At 48.4% G+C, this 21,751-nt stretch overlaps 2 long non-coding RNA genes across 2 annotated transcripts; one reads left to right on the top strand and one right to left on the bottom strand.

The window, feature by feature from the left end:
- Window positions 1-1,378: 1,378 nt before the first annotated feature.
- Gm3137 (predicted gene, 3137) lies at window positions 1,379-20,004 on the bottom strand. Its single transcript, NR_152191.1, has 4 exons — window positions 19,966-20,004; window positions 8,527-8,673; window positions 2,506-2,611; window positions 1,379-2,083 (listed from the first exon to the last, which is right to left on the bottom strand). It is a non-coding gene; the product is annotated as a predicted gene, 3137 (long non-coding RNA).
- Gm10787 (predicted gene 10787) lies at window positions 2,424-12,643 on the top strand. The gene is made up of 3 exons (NR_045882.1): window positions 2,424-2,817; window positions 7,080-7,253; window positions 11,664-12,643. It is a non-coding gene; the product is annotated as a predicted gene 10787 (long non-coding RNA).
- Window positions 20,005-21,751: the final 1,747 nt, after the last annotated feature.

Below are 21,751 nucleotides of genomic sequence, written 5' to 3' on the forward strand. Positions count from 1 at the left end.
CAGTCTGACGTATCAGCACTTATAAACATGTTATTAAACATCATGGGCCGGGAGATGGCTCAGGGCAGATACTTACTGCATAAGCTTGAGGGTTCATGTGGAGGGACGGGGAAAGGGGTGGTGTGGACTTGTAATCCCAGGGCTGTAGAGGTGGAGAGAGGCGGATTCCTGGGGCTTGCTGGCCAGCTGGGCTAGCCTAATTATCAAGTTGTAGGCTGGTGGAGACCCTGCCTCAGAAATACAAGGCTCCAGAGGGACGCACACACCCCCACTGATCTGTGGACTTGACATGCATTTACGCCTTCCATACATGAATATGCTCATGTGTGTACATGTCTCTGTCTCTCTGTCTGCCTCTCTTACACACACACACACACACACACACACACACACACAGAGAGAGAGAGAGAGAGAGAGAGAGAGAGAGAGAGAGAGAGAGAGAGAGAGAGAGAGAGAGATCATAAACATATTCTACCCAGAATTTCACTGTGGCCTTGGGATCTTCTTTTTTTGTTGTTGTTGTTGTTTTTTTTTGTTTGTTTTTTGTTTTTTGTTTTTTGAGACAGGGTTTCTCTGTATAGCCCTGGCTGTCCTGGAACTCACTCTGTAGATCAGGCTGGCCTCAAACTCAGAAATCTGCCTGCCTCTGCCTCTGGAGTGCTGGGATTAAAGGCGTGCGACACCAACGCCCGGCTTGGGATCTTCTTTTCTGTTCCTTCCTGGCTGGCAGCTGTCACCCTGCTCTGGGCATTGTAGATGAACCTGTGCTTCCCTTCGATTGTGGAGGTCAAAGGACAGAGGGACTGTTTGGATCCTTTACTGTGTCTAATTACTCTTAGCACTGCCCGCATTGTGTGGGTCAGTACATCATCTCTGTTCATAGTTGTATAGCATTTCAGTGTCTGAGTGAGCCCAGCCTACGTGTTTATTTACTTGGGGAGAGTTGGGGGTCTAGACTTTCACATCATAACGCCAATCAGATCTTAACTCTTGCTTCTGTCGAGAAAACAGGAAAGCAATGGCTGGCCCACAGAAGAGGTTCATCTTTATTTTATTTTCTGTATATGGGTGTTTTGTCTGCACATATATCTGTGTGCCACATGTGTGAAGAGCCCAAAGAGACTAGAGAGGAGCACCAGACCCCCTGGAATTGGAGTTACAGATGCTTGTACCCAGCCATGTGGATGCTGGGATTTGAACCCTGGTCATCCGCAATAGCCAGTGCTCTTAACCGCTGAGTCATCTCTCTGGCTCCTTCCCCACCCTGATCTTTAACTTGTAAAGTAACTGAACCTGTTATTTTCCCACTCCAGGGCAAGTGGTCAGTTACTCCTTTTCCTTGCTCCAGACAGCATGTTCTGTTTATTTTTATTTTTTTGTCCTTGACTACATATTTTTTTATTTTTTTTAGGCAGAGCTGGGCTTGAACCCAGGTTTTCTGTATGTTGGGCAGGCTGTACCAGCACAGTACATCCCCAGCCCTGTCAGTGTTGTTTTGTTTTTGTTTTTGTTTTGTTTTGTTTGACCAGTGGTGCACTGGGCTAGCTATCATCACATTTGAATTTATATTTTTTTTCCCTAATGAATGACGACAACTTTTCATAGGCTTCTTCGCCACCGGCAAAATCTTTTCTCACGTTTTCCTAATATGATTTTCTTCTTTGACAATAAACTTTATCTCCCTAACAGCTTTAGATGTTGCAGGGAAATTATGAAGCTGTCTCTGCGTTCCCCTAGTCCCACACCAGTGTCACCATAAGCACCACCCACCATAAGGCACCGCCCACCATAAGGCACCGCCCACCATAAGGCACCGCCTACCATAAGGCACACTTTATCCTCATGGCCAACTAGGACCCGGGTACTGCTTCCAAAGACTGTTCTTCCGGTTTCCTCAGTTTCCCTCTACTATCTTTTTCTGCTCCAAGGTCCCACTCAGGGAACACGTGGCAGGCAATCGACACGTCCTCAGGCCCTCCCTGGAGGCGATGGCTTCTCATTGATGACCTTGACTGTACTGTTCCAGAATGTTCTGCACTGACACATGCTGGCGTCCACTGTGTCCTTCCGAGTCCTCTGGTGTCTTGGTTGTTGGGTAGAAAGACCACACATGAGCACAATTTCATTGCATGTAAGAAAGCACATAGCCAGCCCAGCTCAGCACTGGGCTATAGACCTGGCTCTGCTGCTGAAGGTGTTTCTAGGTGCCTCAGCCTCCCTACTCATGCTATTCTTAGCATCTTCTTTAGAAGAAAATGTCTCAGCACGAGCACACTCCAAGTAGGGCTTGGCACTCACCCCTAGAGGACACAGGCTCGTGAACCCTGCCTGTTTTCTCTCTTACACTTTAACTCACCTATTACCTTGGCACGGACTCTGCTCTTGCATGGATTATATAATCTGGAAACGGTCTGTATGGCTCATCATCACCCCAGTGTTGGCCTCTGGTGTCTCCTTAACAGTTTCCATGCCTCCCTCAGTATTGCCCATCAGAGTAATGCTCACTGTCTGTTCCAGGATGCCATACTCCGCTCGCACGGACACTCCAGGCTCATCATCTGCACTGTTTGCTTGGGTTTGAGGATCAGTCATTTCTGTGGAAGCCTCGATCCTGCCACAGAAAGTGGTATTAAAAACCAAGATCTGGATTCTCCTTTTGCCTCTCCCGCAACCTTCATCATACCTGAGGCTCCTGAACTAGACAGACAGCAGCATGTTGTCTTCTGGGAGGCTCCACCCAGTGGCTGGCTTGGATGGATGCAGATACCCACAGCAAACAGTGGATGGGGCTTGGACACTCTTATAGAAGAATAAGAGGTAGGATTGGGACCCGGAGGGGATGGGAGCTCCACAAGAAGACCAACAGAGCCAGCTAGCTTGGACCCTTGGTGTTCTTGGAGTCTGAACCATCAACCAGGGCGGGAGACATGCATGGGCTGGACCTAGGCCTCCCTGTACATTATGTAGCAGATATGAAGTTTGGTCTTCATATGGGTCCCAAGCAGCTGGAACAGTGTCTATCCCAAGAGCTGTTGCCTGTGAGTAGGGTATGTTCTTCTAGCTGGGCTGCCTTGTCTGGCCTCAGTGGGAGGAGGGCATGTGGCCTCACAGAGACTTGAAGTACGGGGGGGGGGGGGGAGAGAAGGGAGTGGGGAGAGGGACTGTGGGAGGGGTGGCTCAGAGATTAAACAGGTAAAATAAAATTTAAAAAAGAAAAAAAGAAAACACAGGAGAGAGAGAGACAGAGAGAGAGAGAGAAACCAAGATCTACGGGGGCTAAAGATGTAGCTCATTTGATAGAGTCCATCCCCAGCACCTTGTAGACTTGGAATTGCTGGGATACACACATAATTCCAGCACCAAGAAGTAAAGGCAGGAAGAGAGGTGAAGGCAAGAGAGGGGAGATGAAGCTATAACAGAGATACCAGAGGCCAACACCAGGGTAATATGAGCAACACAAATGTTGCCAGACTATGGAACCCATGTAAAAATTCAAGGCCATCTCTGTATGCATAGGGATTTTATTGACAGTATGGGCTACAAGAGACTCTGTCTTAAATTTAATAAAAAAAAAAAAAAGATTAACTACATCTAAGCTCTGAATAGCTCACTACACTAATGCTCTTTTTTATTCCATTTTTTATTAGGTATTTAGCTCATTTACATTTCCAATGCTATACCAAAAGTCCCCCATACCCACCCACCCCCACTCCCCTACCTACCCACTCCCCCTTTTTGGCCCTGGCATTCCCCTGTACTGGGGCATATAAAGTTTGCGTGTCCAATGGGCCTCTCTTTCCAGTGATGGCTGACTAGGCCATCTTTTGATACATATGCAGCTAGAGTCAAGAGCTTCGGGGTACTGGTTAGTTCATAATGTTGTTCCACCTATAGGGTTGCAGATCCCTTTAGCTCCTTGGCTATTTTCTCTAGCTCCTCCATTGGGAGCTCTGTGATCCATCCATTAGCTGACTGTGAGCATCCACTTCTGTGTTTGCTAGGCCCCGGCATAGTCTCACAAGAGACAGCTACATCTGGGTCCTTTCAATAAAATCTTGCTAGTGTATGCAATGGTGTCAGCGTTTGGATGCTGATTATGGGGTGGATCCCTGGATATGGCAGTCTCTACATGGTCCATCCTTTCATCTCAGCTCCAAACTTTGTCTCTGTAACTCCTTCCATGGGTGTTTTGTTCCCAATTCTAAGGAGGGGCATAGTGTCCACACTTCAGTCTTCATTCTTCTTGAGTTTCATGTGTTTAGCAAATTGTATCTTATATCTTGGGTATCCTAGGTTTGGGGCTAATATCCACTTATCAGTGAGTACATATTGTGTGAGTTCCTTTGTGAATGTGTTACCTCACTCAGGGTGATGAGTGAGGTAACACTAATGCTCTTGAACCCCTCGGTGGACTAAAGGGACGAATACACAAATGTGTCTGTGTGTACATACATGCACATGTAAATACTTCAGCACGATCATGGAGCGTATTAATGAAGCACGATTCCATTCTAATGTCCCCAGCTTCAACCTGCAGAAAGGACTGCAGGGACCCTCTGGCTTCTTTTTGCCCATGTGGTCTTTCAGGACCCCTGTGAGACGCCACCAGCTGCTTACCCAGTTGTTCAAACTTTGTACTTCATTGTGGGAATTGCTGGACACACCCCTGGGGGATGACTTTACCATCAAGAACCCAGGACCCTTCTTCTCCTGACCCTGCCCAAGTTAGATATCCCTTCGAGGTTGACCCCCCGCCCCTCCCATCTCAGCACATTGTGAAAGGGAAACACAGGCAAAGGAGATGAGACAGCTGTTCTGCCCTGGGTTCCTCCTTTCTGGGGATGCTGACTGATGCTGACAAGGGGGCCAGGACCTCATGGATCCATGCAAGGATTTTTTTTCAAGGTCATAGCAACATTGAGCCAAGAGCAAGTTTTTGTCCTAACTGGGAAACCCCAGTGAGTACTCAGCTCTGTAAATGACTTTATCGGGGCTTGGATGACTGCCCTCTATAACTTTAATTTTTTCAAATCCTATTTTTTATGATGGTTTTTAAATGCTTTAAACCTTCCTTGTAACCCACCACCCACCAGAGGTAGTGAGAAAGGAAGGATATAGGGGAGGGGAGGAAGTGGCCCTGTTTAGGAAGGTTCTTTGGAGCAACTCCTCTCTGTGTTGCCTGGAAATCGGCAGTTCAGTTCAAAGGTCAGCAGCGGCAGCTCATTCCACTTGCAAACACCTCACAGATACACCCGCAGTCCAGTTCGGGAGAGTCCGGATAGCAACAGCGGTGACACAACCTAGCAGAGACAGCCAGGCCTCAGCCTCAGCTTGAGTCAGCTGGAAAGACCAATGGGAACACCAGAAGTTCTAGGCTGTGTCTTTCTCAGGGAAGCGAAGATCAGCGATGAGATACTCACAAGCATTGCACAGCTAGCTGTTCCAGCAAGCCAAGCTCTGTCTGTGTCACTCTGGGGAGACCTATTTGTACCCTCCAAACATCACCTGTCCTCCACGGGCCTTACCTCAGCACAGCTCTTGTCTTAGCACTTGCATCCAATCAGCCCGAGTCCTTGGAAGCAGCAAGAAACTGCAGCACATTCCCAGAAGTTTTTGATGTGTTTCTTTCTAGGGAGTCCTGACAAATGCAGCTCAACTATGCAGTGTAAAGTAGACCAATACATGCGTGTCCTTAGCAAAGAATCCTTCATCATCATGTCCTTTCACGTGTTTGCTTTAGCAGAACACCCTCCTTCCTGTGTCTGCTTCGGTGAAACGTTCCTTCACGAGTCTGCCTGAGCCTTTCACACCTGTGTCCACTTTAATGAAATGTTCCTTCATGTGTTCGCCCCAGCAAAAATCCAACCGGCTTTCCAAAGAACCTTTAAGTTTGCATTTCAGTCCTCTCTTCCTCTCTGTGGTTTCTTTGGCCTTGGGTCTTCTCTCGAACACATCCACCTAGATTCTAGGGTGTGGAGCAGTGTTCAGAGCTTGGTGGGTCTGTTTTTAACTCTGACATCTAACCTATGACCTCAGCCATCTTTACCTCTCAGGCTTCCCGGTCTATGTCCCCAGCTATAGGATACCAGTCCCTCAGAGAGCTCAGACCTTCCTGTCCTGGTTTGTTCTGGTCTATTTCTATTTCCTGCTACCTCTACCAGAAAGGCCAATCCCACATCCCTGATATCCAGGTCCCCAGCATCACGGTTCCAAGGGCCCCACCAGACTTCAGTTATTTGAGGTTGGCTGAATTTGGGTTCAGGTTCCATAGCTAATCTTCAGCTGGGATAGAGAATCTTCTAAAACCCTCCCAAAGGTCAGCCCCTAGGGGTTTGGAGGATTTCCCTTGGAGGCATGTATGATCTGTGTAGTGAGTGTTATGTGTGGTCTAGGTACAGGCTTGCTTTATGTCCTGAAACATTCCTCGTAGAACTGAGGAAGTCTTGCTGGATTCAGGATCTGTGTTTGAGGGTACATCTTCCGCTGCCAGGCCTCAGCTCTGATGTTGTGACCCAGTCCTTCTGAAGATGCAAGCCTGAGAAAGGGTACTGTGATGTCATTTTCACACACAAGAACAGCCCCACAGGCCTGCTGTAACTTGAGTCTCGTTTCTTCATGCATAATGCCACTGTAAAAGGGCTAAGGACATGATCTGCTCCTCGTTATTTTAGTCTTAGCTGTCAGAGGCCATTCGCCCATAGCTGTGAGTCATTCAGGTCTTGAGCTTACATCATTGCACAAGACTAGAGAGTGTCCTCTTCTATCATGGCCGCCAAGGGGCAAGCACGGCAAGAGCGAGGTTGGGAGGGGATTGGCGTTCAACCATTTCCTGTCTTGTCTTCTTCCTTCTCTTGATTCCAAGGGTGGCTGAGAATCAGAGACATCCCAGAGCAGAGGAGCTCTCAGAATGGGAAAAAGAGCAGGGATCTCTGTCCATGCAGCCACCATATAGCAGGGCTGTGGTCACTCGGCAGTCTGAGAAGCTGGGCCTCAGAGCAGTTGACCCAATGCCTTTGTGGCCCCATTTACATCTGAGCAAGCCTGAATCCTTGACTCCTCCCTTGTTTTTGTTATTCTAGCACCTTGCTCATTCCCGTATTGGTGAGCTCTGGCTGTGGACCGCTGGCTGGGTGCCTCCCCCAAGGCTGGAAAGCAGGAGCTGTCGAATAATGGGGTTAACTGTATTTCTGCCTCACCCTGGGCCGTGGTGGCAGTGAACTCTGCGTCTAGCGATTTACCTTATAAATATCCTGGTGTGTGAGTAAAACCATGAATATTCAGGTGACTCGTTCCTCACTGCTGCTAAACAAGGGCATGAAAGTGCTTTGTGTGCTAGCGTGTAAAACAATCTCTAAGACATTGTTAAGCAGAAATGCACGGCAATGCTGGCTGGCTGGCTGACCATGATGTGTGAGGAGGAGGAGAATATTTACTGGCCAGACTGTGCCTGGTAGCCTCTACTTGGGCTCCTCTAGCTGGGGGCTCTGCCTAGAAGCTCTGCCTGGGAACCCCTCCCTCCACACAGACCTCGTGCTCCTTTGAATGGGAGCTACAGATGGGAAAGTGGCTCCAGACTAGGTACAGTGTATGAGCAGGAGAAGACTTCTTTTGAGTTATGCAAACAAACTATGCATTTAATAGAACAAAGACCTTAGAATTGACCTGGAAAAAAATCTAACCATGATGACTCACACCTATAATTCTGGCACTTAGAAGGGGGAGGCAGGAAGATGATCATGAGTTCATGGCCAGCCTGGGCTATATAATAAGATCACGTCCAAACAACATATCTTTTAAACTCTGGAAGCTACCCTTGTTTCCAGTGTATGTGTGTGTGTGTGTGTGTGTGTGCACATGCATGTATGAGTGCATGTATGTGTGTGTGCATACATATGTGCATGTGTGTGTACATGTGTGTACATGTGTGTGTATCTGTGTGCACATGCATGTGTGTGTCTGTGTGCACACACATGTGTGTGTATGTGTGTGCATGCATATGTGTTTCTGTGTCCCCTCTTATTATTCACTGACCTGAGGACACACGAACACACACACACAGCACACTCCCATTGCTAGTCGCCTACTCCTACTATTCACCTACTTCTAGAGGTGCACTGGAGGGTCGTTCTTTACTCTGACCAATTGGAAGTCTGCTCACCTCCTTCTGCAGCAGCCTTGTGGGCTGTCTCTACCCATCCTTGGGATATGAATATTGACTGCAGAGGGCGCTTCCGAGGCCTGCACGTATCCTCTGTTTATTTCAGCAGCTTCCTCATACCTGATCTGTTTCTATGTTTCATCTCTCAGTACTTTAACCTTTGCCTTTCTACGTGTGTGTTCTGGGCCTCTGCCAGCTGTTGCATTTACACGTGCTGTTCCATTAGTTCCCTCTCTCGTCCAGCAATGCTCTGCTTCACTCTGGGGGTACCACGATCTGCAGCCCTGCAGACATCCAGGCTAAGAAACCGGCCTCCACCCTCACCTCAAGTCCAGTGCGCCCCATCCCCACCCCAGTATGACACTCACCAGAGCATGGCTCCTCCACCTGGTAGCCTTTGCTGAATGAGTCCTAGTGGGCTTTCCTACCCATCTCTTCTGGAGATCCTTTCAACTCCCCAGGGATCTCAGGAGTCCCCAACACTGTGACAATGGAAGCAAGTACTTCCTTCTCCCCTGGGGAAAAATCAGAAGCACTCAGCAACTGGAGGTGACTAAGTCAAGATTCCAAACCCAGTCACAAAGCAAGCTCGAGGCTTGTATTCCCATCTGGGTGTGCCCATGTGGTATCAGGATTGGCAGATAGCCCAGCAAGGACAACCCACCCCCATAGCCACCCTCACCCAAGTCATCACCACTGTCCCTGAGGTCCCCACTGCTACATCCTCCAAACTCCTGTACTTCCAACAGCAGGAGGCTGGGCACTGCTTGGTTTAGTCTTAGTGCAGCATTTCGAGAATTCAATTAGTTTTAATTAGTACAAATTTAATCCATTTTAATTAGTTTTAACTAATTGTAAACTCTTAATTAGTAAAAACTCGGGCTTTACACCCAAGAATTTCAGACGGAAGACTCCCCTTTACCAGTTGGAAATAACACGGACATGGAAGATGCTGGGAGGTGGCAGTCAGGGCCTGATTCCTTCACAAGGCCTATGCCCCTTGCTGGCTGCCTGCAATATGGCTGTCAGCTTCCATTCCCACCTGAGGATGCTCGTGTGATGCTTTGATCACGTGGACTGGGTCCTAAAGGCTTCTGCCTATATGACATAATATGTCTATCACTCCCTACTCTTTCCACAGGATCCTTGGAGTCTGAAGGGCACTTCTCCTGGCTCCCCAAGTCCCTGGTCCTTCTTCCCAGCTCTGTAAAACTCCTCCCACCTTTATGCTTTGGGGCTTTTACCATGACCTTTGAAAGGTTGATCCTGGATGCCTGCCCACCGAAGAGATGAAATTCAGAGAGATTCCCCAATACCTTTGTCACTCCCTCATCTCCTCTACTCTCCCCCCCCCCAAAATATTGGGGAGCCAGGATGCTGAGGCAAAGTGCAAGGACTGGCCCTGCCCTGCCTCCTCATTACCATCCCCTCCTGTTCCCCGCCCTTCCCCAGATGTCTTAGACCTGGGGGCTCAGAGGACAAAGAATGGTGAGAAAAACCTCTAGGTCTGGAGTCAGTGCCCTGGACTGATGTCACTTCACTTCTGTGACAATAGATTTCCAGCTCTGTCTACTAGAGATGTGACCCTGCCAGCTGGGGGTGTGCCTCAAGCTGGCATTGCGGGACCGCCAAAAGCAGGGACACCTAGAGACACTTATTATACATGGGCAAAGCAGAAAGGAGAGCCTACCCCATCCACCAGGAGGGGGTATTCTTGGTCATACATCCTCCACCTCAGATCTCAGTCCAGCCAAAACAGGAAGCAGGGGACCAGGTATCTCAGGGAAGTGTGGTTTCTGCAGCTGTTCTGCCTTTTGTAGCCTTGGAGCCCGTCTAACCCCAGCTCCTCTGCCCCATAGAAAGAGGCTGAGCCCGGGACACAGCACCAGACTTTGACAGGGCTCTATATCGACCTTGAATTTCAGGAAAAACAACTAGAGAAAACTCAAGTTCCCGAGGTGCAGCGTGAGGAAGCGTTGCTTAGAAATACTAGCAAAATAAAAGGAGACAGTATTTTGGAAATAGGAAACTGGATCTGTAAACATTGTCAGCTAACAGGTAACCCCCAGGGAGAGGAGGAGGCAGAGGAATTGTTGCCGATTCTCAGTTTTCACTAGGAAAAAAAAGAATAGGATCAACATACAGTGTTAGAGTTGGCCAAATTGAGACAGAACTCAGAAAGCAAACTCACGCTAGGGCAATTCTTATCAATTCATCAAAGGCAATAGGAGAAAAATCATACTTAGTGCTATTAGCAATAGCCAGAAGCAGGTGGCACTCAAGCATCCATCATGGGTGATAGGCAAAGGGAAAGAGACCCATGCACACAATGGAGTCTTACTCATCCTTTCAAAGGAAAAGCATTCTGGTGTATGCTATACAGCATGCCAGGATCTTGAAGGCATTGTGCTAAGTGAAACAAGCCAGTCGCAGGAAAGGCACCATCGATTTTGTTCGTCAGGTTCCTGCTGTCATCAAACCACTGACACAGAAAGCAGAGAGGTGTCTGTAGGGGCTGGAAAGTGGAGAGATTGTCAGTGTTTTAATAGGGGCAGAGCTTCAGTGCAAGGTGATGGGGGTAGTCTAGAAATGGCGGCTATGACTGTATAGCCATGTGAAGGACTCTGCTGTTTGTCCGGTTACCTGAAAATGATTCAAATGGCAAATTTCATGTTATATATGTTTTACCATTCATTAAGAATAAATGTAACAACAGACTGGCCTGGGTTAGGGTGGGATGGGGGCCAGCTGTGAGGCCAAGGACCACCCTGCTCTTAGTCCACTGGGACTTGACACCTGGGAATTCTCTCAGGTTGGCCAAGGATGCAGCCTTAAATGTATTCACTGTGCACTCTTGATGCCTGGAGATGTGTACCAACTGGTCTCCTTAGAACAGCGATCCTCAACCTTCTTAATGCTGTGACCCTTTAATACAGCTCCTCCCATTGTGAAGACACCCCCTCCCATAACCATAAAGTTACTTTTGTTGCTGCTTCATAACTGTAATTTTGCTACTGTTATGAATCGTAATGTAAATATTTTTGGAGACAGAGGTTGGCCAGAGGGGTCGTGACCCACAGATTGAGAACCACTGTCTTAGCCCTCACCCCTGAGCAGCCACATCAGGAAGGACCTGATAGAGCTCATTGTGTAGGACACACTAGCTTCCCAGGCCCTTCTGGGGAAGAGACACCCTCTAGGGAAGGCCTCCACAGCCTGCTAGCCACCAGATCCAGCAGGGCCATGTTAAGGGACAGAAGCTGCACTGATCTCAAGCTAAGGGCCAACCAAGGCTTCCTCTCACCCTCAGATCCATCTTTGGATAGGGCAAGGCAGGTTTAGGAGGTTGGTGGTGGGGGGCTATGTTAGAGTGTTCTGCACACACACATTTTGAATTTGAGGAATCTATACCTTGGGTTTGCTGGGAGGTAAGGAGCTGTATGTATCCCAGGCCAATGTAAAAGAGACTCAACGCCCTTTGTCTCCTGAAATGTCTTCCTGCTAGCAACAACAAGGATGAACCGCTGGTTCCTTCTGTCTAAGGGCCCCATGGACCATTCCGAGTGAAGGACAGTCTCAGGCCAAGACCTTGGTTCTACCTCTTAATTTTGAGCCAAGTACTTCCTGTATGCCACTGTGGATGGTAGTGATGATGTCCCTCCTCCCAGGAGTCTCAGGACAGCGGCATCCTGGGATTGGAAGCCAGAGGTAGGTCTCTTGGGACTATCCTCACCTGAACTGGGGGAGGTGTTATCTCTCTGCTCCATTGTGCCTAATCTGACCCAGTAAGACCGACCCCTCTTGTGCCCTGAAGTCACTGTGTGACTACACTGCCCCCTAGTGGCAGAATGGTACACCTCCCTGCACCGGCAGCCATCCAGTTCCATTGGGTTTTATTATCTCAACAATACATGCAGCCTATCAGTGAACGGTGTGCTTCCTGCCATCCTGGAGAGACATAAAAACTGAGATCAGAGAGTTCTTTGTACAGCGATGCCCAGTACGCGACCCCTCTCTGCCTTCCAAAGACTGCATGCATTCCGGGAATCCAGAGAGCTGTGAAACAGACCCTCGGGTTCCAGGAACGAAATACTCGTGGCACTGGAACTCAACGGGAGGGGAAGGAAGAGTGTGCAGGACCCAGTACAGCCCCGAGCAGCAGACAAGCTCCCTCATCCTATCCTCGGCTCCATGGGGCTCAGGAAGAGCTCACTTGGTCGGTTGTCAGCCTCTGAGCTGGGCCATGCACAGCAGCAACGATGGCTGCTATGAAGTGGGTCAAGATGTCTGGCACTCAACTGGACACCGGTGGCATGAGAGACTAGAGGATGTCACCAACCCCTGCCTGATCGCAACATTCCCCCCAACCACAGCCATATGTAACAGGTTTGGGACATTGTAGACTTCTACTTTTCTCTTTGAGTATCTGGTTCTTTCTAGGTAAACTGGCCCATATTCTGACTATTTTAACTGATCTTGTCCTGCAGACTCTGCCTCTGTGATTTTTTTTTTAAGGTGGAGAGAGGTATAGAAAAATAACCAGTGTCAACATCTGGAACACCTGCACATACATTTGTCCAGGCATGTGCACTCGGGGAGAGAGAGAGAAAAAAAAAATCACAGCCCTGAAAATATTCTAATCAGTCTTCTGATTGAGTCATGGAAATGAACCCAAAACAGCAACCTATCCATAGACCAATGAATGGGTGCGAGTTCATAACACACGCACCGACGCATCTCACCCAAGAACACGCCGAGGAAAGTTAATCATTAATCATTCTTGAGCTGTATTATTTATAGAGGAATAAGTGTGATTGAAACATGCTACACGTGAACACTACCTCTTAGCTCTAGGACATTGCGTACCGCCTGTATCCAAAGGCCAATGTCCTACTACCCAGCTGGCCATGTTTCCTCCCACCCGGGCCTCCTGGGGCCCAGCTTCCCGCTGCTGTCTCCCTCCTAGCTGCATTGGCCTGACTCCCAGTAGGGCAGTTAGGAGCTTGCAATCTCTCCCACCCCAGGCCTCTCACCCATGCATGGCAGAACAGAAAAACCATCTTTATTGAGGTGCAATTCACAAGTAAGAAACACTCAGTCATGTGATTAAGGTGGCTGTACCTAATGACCACATTCTGCCTGTCAAGAGAGTTCACACGTAACCCAAGAGCCCAGCCCTACCCAGTATCCTCTGCTAGCCACAGGCTTCCTGGCAGAAGAGAGCCTTGCCATTGGACAGGGCACACAGCAGGGACTCTTGCCCTGGGCAACACTATATCAACAACACTATAATTTTGAAGAGTCACCCAAAGCCTGTGTCACCACAGAGGCCATGGGATTGTCCCTTAGGTCCTGCTGCATGTCTGGGTTGCTGTTAGTTGTGAGCAGTTTTGAATAAAAGTGCATGAGCCTTGTAGGAACATGCTTTGCTCCTCCTGAGAAGGGGGACAGAGAGTTGGACACACTTGACTTTTCCAGAACAGACGTGCCCCTTGCCACCCGTGATTGCTGCGTGTTGTCGCCAGCACTTAGCACTGTCTGGTTTTAAGTATTCTTGAGGGCACATGTTGATTGGTGAGGAACAATATTAGACACACTTTCACACGCTTAGGACTCAACTGTTCAGACCTTACATATTTTACTTTTATTACATTTGTCTAGTGTGTGTGCATGCTTGCAATCACACACACACACACACACAAGTCAGCAGACAATTTGCAGGAGTCAGCACCTCTGTGTGGGTCCCAGGAATCTGGCTCAATTTGCCAAGCGAGGTAACAAGTGTCTTTAACCCCTTTGATGGCCCAGTTGTTTCGTATTTTAAAAATTGAGCATCCAGCCAGGCGTGGTGGTGCACGCCTTTAATCCCAGCACTTGGGAGGCAGAGGCAGGTGGATTTCTGAGTTCGAGGCAAGCCTGGTCTACAAAGTGAGTTCCAGGACAACCAGGGCTACACAGAGAAACCCTGTCTTGAAAAACCAAAAATAAAAAAATTAAAAATTGGGCATCCCATTTTCTTAGTCTTAAGCTATGACGGTTGTTTAGGTATTCTGAATACATGCCCATGCCCTGGATGAATATTTTCCACCAGGCATGGCTTGCTTTGCGGTTCATTTAATGGTACATTTTGGTGCCCAGACTGATAATTCTCTCTTTTGGAGACTTTGCTTCCTGGATCCTTAATGCCTGCCTAAAGGAAGGACTCTTGCCTTTGGCATCCTATTTGGGAAGATGAGGACTCTTTTTAAAATCCCAGAACTTAGTACAAAAGTTTGGATGTTGAATGTCCCCTGAAGGCCCATGTTCTGAAGGCTTTGTTCCCAGTGTGGTATTACAAAGAGTGGTGGCACTTTTTTTTCCCTTGAGACAGGGTTTTTCTGTGTAGCCCTGGCTGTCCTGGAACTCACTTTGTAGACCAGGATGGCCTCAAACTCACAGACATCCAACTGCCTTTGCCTCCCAAGTGCTGGTGTGTACCACTATTCATAGCTGTTGATGGTATTTATAAAGGGTGGGACCTAGTGGGAAATCTTTAGGTTACCAAGTGCACACCTTGACCTTGAAGGGAGCTGTTCTATCCAGCATTTTCCTGGTTCCTTTTGCTTCCTGACTGTAGCCTGAGCAGCTGTGTTGTTCTACCAGCTCCTGCCGTGGCCCTCTGCCTCACTACAGACCCAAAGCAATAAGGCCAAGTCACTATCGCCCAAGATAAACCTCTCCTTTTGATCAGCTAATTGTCGCAGGACTTCTGTTCAGCGATAAGGAGGCATGTGGACTGCCATAGGACTCCTGAAGATGATGGAAATGGGCCACACCCAAGTTTTCCAGTCCACAGCCAAGAGCTTTGGGCAGCAGGCAAGCAGGAGATGTTCACTAGGCAACTGGAGTTTACCGAAGCAAATGTAAATGGTGTTATCTTCTAATTTAGGTACGTGACCCATTTGAAGTTGTATTCATGAGTACAGATAGATTGGTTTTGTCCACCGCCCCCCCACACACACACACGGAGCTGGGAATGGCATCCTGGGTCTTATGCAAGTTGGGCAAGCTCCTGTCCCAGAGCTCCCTCATTCCTGGTGTCTGCTCCAGTCCCATGGAGACCTTGAACTCCTTCAGTTCTCAAGACTGTCTTTCCTCAGTGAGACACTTTTTCAGAGAAATTTTTGGTTGAGACAGGGTCTCTTTACTCATTCCTGGCTGTCCTGGAACTCATTACATAGACCAGAGTGGTCTCTGACTCACAGAAAACTGCCTGCCTCTGCCTCCTGACTACTGGGATTAAAGGTATGAACTACCATGCACAGCATTTAGCCTCCCCCCCCCCCCATGAGCTTTTGGTCCTCTTGCCTCTACTTCTTGTGTAGAGTCCTGGGATTTCCAATAGATTTATTAGGATTTTTTTTCCTGAGAACTGAAGTTTTCAGCAAAGCAAACAAACCACACATGCTGGTGTCGAAGATTTCACAAGAGCGATCCACTGGTTATAACCTTAACGTTGTGACATGCTGGAATGTTGCAGATCCACAGCTGATTTCTCTTGGGGTAGGTTTAGTTCCCTGAATAGCAGTCATTGCCCACTGCTGTGTCTGACCCAACACCCTTTGGATTAAATAAAACCTTTAGAATGTATTAACGGCTTCTGCCAACCCTGAAGCTAAGAATATCCTCAGATAGCATCCAAAGCCCATAGCAGAGGCTCCCTTGCTGGTCTGTAACCTGCCTACCTAGTGTTTCCACCAATGGACTTGGGAAATACCTTGGTATCCTTTTGTTCTGTGGGCATAAAAGTGTGTGCAACTGCTTCTATGTCAGAACATGTTATCCCGAGCAACCAGAATCTGCATTCCTTGGCTTGGAATAAACCATCCCATTCTCAAAGGGGATGATGGGAGGGATGGGGGCTCCTTCATAGTCTGTATTATGAAGACATGCTTGAACTCCACGTTGTAAAAAGGAGTTGGGGATCCATGTTATGAACTGCCCAGCATAGACATGCTGCTAATGACTTGTTTGTTCTGAATTAACCCTTCCCGGCCCAGGTGGCTCTGAGGTGTACAAGGCTGGCACCAGGAGAAACCAACTTGACTCAGCATTTTAAGAAGTGCCTGAGCCCACCCATCCACAGAAGGAGGGAAGAGAGAGAGCAAGGCATGGTTAACAGGAGAAACATAAACATTACAAGTTCAAATGTGTGCCTGACCACCAGACCAGAGGGACAGGACTGAGCTCTGAGAAGACCTGAATCTCTAGTTCCCTCTCACATTCTCCCTGTGTAGCTGCCGGCCAGAAATGAGATGCAAGATTGATGTCTAGGAAAAGAATGGAGGAGGAAGAAAGTAATGTCTAGGCCAGCCAGGCTGCTGAAATCTGAAGGGCCACCAACGACCCTGACTGAAGGTTCAGGGGCAAGAAGGGCCCCACTCATCATCTTTTAGGACCTCAGGGGTGTGTGTGTGTGTGTGTGTGTGTGTGTGTGTGTGTGTGTGTCTGTGTGTGTGAGTGTTTATCTGTGTGTATCTGTGAGTATCTCTGTGTGTGTCTGTATGTGTCAGTGAGTGTATGTGTGTATGTTTGTGTGTGTGTGTTTGTGTCTGTGTGTGTCAGTGTGTGTCTATCTCTATATGTGTCTGTATCTGTGTGTGTGTGTGTCTGAGTGTCTGGATGTGCATGTGTGTATCTGTCTGTCTCTGTGTGTGTATGTGACGGCAGGCCCCTCACTAGGCCGCCTGTTATACCTTATTTCCTTGCTGACAGGGTATAGCAGACATTTTTCCCTCTCACTGATAGCATCCAGACCTGTGCTAGAGCAGAGGCTAAGGGGACCTGTGGATTGGGAGGGGGCAGCAGATCTCCTGAGGTGCCCACTCAGAACCATCCAGAATCCTGGGCAGAAGAGACACCATCTACCATGACAGATTTGAGGTGCCCTGCCCAAGATAGCCTCCTAAGCTGAGCTTGAGAGCCTCTGTTCCACCATGGCCTCCCAAATGCTGGTCCTGAGGCTCTCAAGACCCAGAAGTGACAGTAGGGCTCCCAAGCAGAGGAAACCAGCTGCCTAGTCTCCTGTCCCCACCGATGCTGATGTCAGAGCTGATAAAAGAACCACACTAGGCCTACTGATTTGTCCAAGTAGCTGTCTCAGTCTTGCTTCAGCAGCCACATGTCACTGATGCAGGGGCTATAGAAAAGGGATAGTTGCTGCCTTTAAGACATCCAGGATTCACCTTGGCCACTGGGATGGTATGGTGTGTTCCTCTAGCACATAGCACCAGGCCCCTATGCTATGGATGCCTTCCAGAGCCCTCCCTCCTCTGTTCTTTCTCTCCCCTTTCCATACTCCCTCCCTGGACTTCCCACCTTAGGCCCAGAGTTCACTCTGCCAAGGCTGAATGGTCACCTTGGCTCCTCCCCCTTCGCTGGATATGTTGCAAACTGACCATTGCCCCTCATAATGCCTAGCAGCAGGACTCAACTCTTAATATTCCTTTTCTCCACCGGCTGAAGGCCATCTGGCTGCCCTTTGATACTAAGTCCTCCTGTCCTGGGAACCCCGCTCTTGAGGGGAACAGATGGTCCTCCCTGCTTCAAAGTGTGTCCTTCTGAACCTGAGGGGTCTGGCCAGGAGCTAGACGGGGCCACTCCTAATGTCATGGAACCTATAGGATCCTTATGGGAGGCCAGCAAGTAAGTGGCCTCTGAGTAAATTTCCTCCCCAGAGACATAGTGTCTTCCAGGCTGGGTCAGAAACAGATGCATCTCTTAGGTCAGGTCATGTACTTGGTGTGTGGGCTAAGCTTTGTTTCTTAGTATTACTACTGCTATGATAAAACACCATGAAAACATTTATTCAGCTTTCAGTTCCACATCATTGGTCATATTCAAAGGAAGTCAGGACAGGAACCTGAAGGCAGGAGCTGATGCAAAAGCCATGGAGGGATGCTGCTTCCTGGCTTGCTCCTCATAGCTCGATCAGCCTGCTTTCTTATAGGACCACCAGCCCAGGGATGGCCCCACCCACAATGGTGTCCTCCCCCATCAAACATTAATTGAGAGACTGCCTTACAGCTGGATCTTATGGAGGCATTTTCTCAATGGAGGGTTCCTCCCTTCAGATAATTCTAGCTTGTGTCAAGTCGACATAGAACCAACCAGCACAACTGACCATTTGTCAGCTTGATACACAAACACACCACTGTGAAGCTATACCCTTTCCTTTCTTGTTCTTCCCCAAGATCACAAGTAATGTCAACTCTAAAAGTCCCACAGTCTTTGAAAATCCAAACACTTTAAAAAAATTCAGTCTTTTCAGAATAGCCAGTCTCGCTTAAAATTCAAAGTTTTCAAATTAAAAGTCTCTCAGGGCCGGAGAGATGACTCAGTGGTTAAGAGCACTGGCTGCTCTTCCAGAGGTCCTGAGTTCAGTTCCCAGCAACCACATGGCGGGTCACAACCATCTGTAATGAGATCTGATGCCCTCTTCTGGTGTGTGTCTGAAGACAGCGACAGTATACTTACATAAATAAATAAATAAATAAATAAATAAATCTTTTTAAAAAGATAAAAAAAAAACCTTGTAAAAAACAAATTTAGGCTGGGCAGTGGTAGTGCACACCTTTAATCCCAGCACTCGGGAGGCAGAGGCAGGAGAATTTCTGAGTTCGAGGCCAGCCTGGTCTACAAAGTGAGTTCCAGGACAGCCAGGGCTATACAGAGAAACCCTGTCTCGAAAAAAAAAAAACAAAAACAAAAACAAACAAACAAAACAAAACAAAAAAAAACCAACCAAACCAAAATACCTTGTAAAAAAAGATTAAAAGTCTCTCAACTGTGGGTTTCTGTAAAATCAAAAATAAATTAAATACCTTCCCACTTCAAGAGGGAAGAATCAGGGCACAATAACAATCAACTCAAAATAAAACTAAACTCTAACAGTATAGATTACTCAATGCCCAGTGTCTGGGATTCACTCACCATCTTCTGGGCTCCTCCAAAGGGCATGTCTCTGACTCTGCCCTCTTCAGCACACATAGCTTGTCTTCTTAGGTTCTGATTGGCTGTACTTCTCTGCTGTTTGGCATCCCCCAGTACTGGAGTCTTCTGCTGTAACTGGGCTCCACTTTCACCAGGAGCCTCTCCTGAGCTCCCTTTACCCTGCTATGCAGTGCCAAGCCTCAGCTGCTCTCCACTTTCACACCTTTGAAACCAACACCAACACCTAAGTGATTCTCAACACGACCCAGCTCAGCTGCCAACAGGAGGTACAACCTCGGCCACCTCTGAAACACAGCCTCTGTGTGCTGACCCTGAGGAAACATTTCCTAGATTTCACCTCAGTGATGCTGGTCTCGTCTTAATCACAGCTGATTCATTAGTGCCAGGTGACCAGCATCCATTGTCCCAGCCAATCAAAGGTTTTACTTTAGCGGTTCTGGTTTCTTGTTAATCCCGCTAACTCTTTCGCTCCAGTTGACCAGGCACCACAGATCCCTCACACAAATGGCCCTGTAGAGTCTTTGCTTCTCCCTGAAACTTCACAAGCCAGGCCTCTGTTGTCTGCAAGGATCTCAGCATTCTTCCCTTCCAAACTCCTAAGAACAGTTCACCAAACTCTCAACACTCAATGGCTTTTCTAGCCCAAGGCTCCTAGTTAGAATTACTATTGCTGTGACGAGATACCATGAAAGCTTTGATTGGCTTACACTTCCATATCCCTGTTCATCACCAAAGGAAGCCAGGACAGGAACCTAAACAGAGCAGGAACCTGGAGGCAGGAGCTGATGCAGACGCCATGAATCAGCCTCGCTTACCGGTTTGCTCCTTGTGGCTTGCTCAGCTTGCTTCCTTATAGAACCCAGGATCCTCAGCCCAGGGATGGCACCACCCACACTGGGCTGTGCCCTCTCCCATCAATCACTAATTAAGAGACTGCCCTACAGCTGGATGTTATGGAGGCATTTTCTCAACTGAGGCTCCCTTTTCCCCGGTTGCTCTAGCATGTGTCAAGCTGACATAAAACTCGCCAGCACATCTTGTTGAGGGAAGGCCATGGTCCTGTCTGAGAGGGATGTCTTCCCCTAGTCTAGTATACGCTTAGATTTCCACTGTGTGTTGGGACACCTTGTGCTGCTGGTAGAGAGAGGTGGACTCTTGGAAGCAGTCACCCCAGTAGATTCTGACCTGGCCCTTTATGGTGAGGCGATGTGAGGCCTGGCTTTTCTGGAGCTGGGCAAAGGCTAAGCAGGCTACCTCAGTCAGGTCCTTGATCCGGAACAATATGGACTTTGGGACCATTAGCAATGAACACAGTTGCTGGGCTCCCTGGCTGGAATGAGCATGGCAGGGAAGTCCCGTGCTGTTCTTTCTCTTCCTGGATCTGACTGTGGCAGCTCAAGTGTTCTCAAGTGAGCCTTGACAGTGGGATGAAATGGCAGCTGGGCTGCTTTCCCTCATGAGCCCTGCCAGCCCGAGACTAGGATGGTGACAAGTGCCCATCTTATTCTTCAAACTCCTCTGCATAGCAGACATGCCAGTCTATCTTGCTGGTAGGAGGTGCGGAGCTAGAGGACTCCCCAGAGGCACCCCTGAGCTGGGGTGGGCTGCTTGTTCCTAACCTCAGAGCCCAGCCCCCACTAGGCAGCCTTGCCTCTTGCTGGGAAATGGTCTGGAGAGGTAGGGTGTTAGCAGACTAGCCCAGGTCCGTGGGTTCACAACCTGTGGGGGAATCAAATGACCTTTTCACAGGGGTCACCTAAGACCATTAGAAAACACAGATAGATGCCATTATGACTCATAACAGTAACATAATTACAGCTATGAAGTTGCACCAAAAATAAATGTATAATGGGGGGGGGTGTCACCACAATGTGAGGAACTTTATTAAAGGATAGCAACATTGGGAAGGTTGAAAACCTCTGCTCTGGATGATATTGGATGGGCAGAACCCATGTGTCCTCTAGGGGTAGTCATGCTGTTATCAGGCAGTGAGTTAGGACGGTCTTCCAGAGCTTAGTACCTTATGGGATTGAGCTGCAGAACTCACACATGCTCCTCCAGATGTCTGTGGCTCTGCAAACTTCAGGCCTTGCTGTGGCAACTGTGACTAGAACTTATAGGTTGCTTGGGGTTTAGCTCGTGACTCATCCTGACCCCTCCCACCTATGGCTCCTTCCTGGGTAACAGCTCTCACTCCCATGGGCCAGACTGAAGGCAACTGCCATGCTAACACTAGCACTTAAACAAACAGTAGGTCACTTTATATCCAAGAAACCATTCCTCAAAGCACTTATTACATTCCCAAAAATTGACCATGCCGGCCATACGGCGGAGCCTTCTCAGCGCCAGCATCTGGTATTTTAGGCAGCAGACATCCCGGAAACTTCCTCATTCTTCCCCAAGTCTTCTCCAAATGACCCAGGGTGGGTGGGGTGGGGGAGGCTGGAGAGATGGCTCAGGGGTTAAGAGCACTGGCTGCTCTTTCAGAGGACCCTGGTTCAATTCCCAGCACCCACATGGCAGCTCACAATTGGTACAGGGACCATTCTACCTCTGGTCCACCTACAAGGTGCAGGTCCTTCAGGAATCCTAACACAGGGA

This window comes from Mus musculus, chromosome 10, assembly GCF_000001635.26.
Source record: "Mus musculus strain C57BL/6J chromosome 10, GRCm38.p6 C57BL/6J".
Classification (NCBI taxonomy): domain Eukaryota; kingdom Metazoa; phylum Chordata; class Mammalia; order Rodentia; family Muridae; genus Mus; species Mus musculus.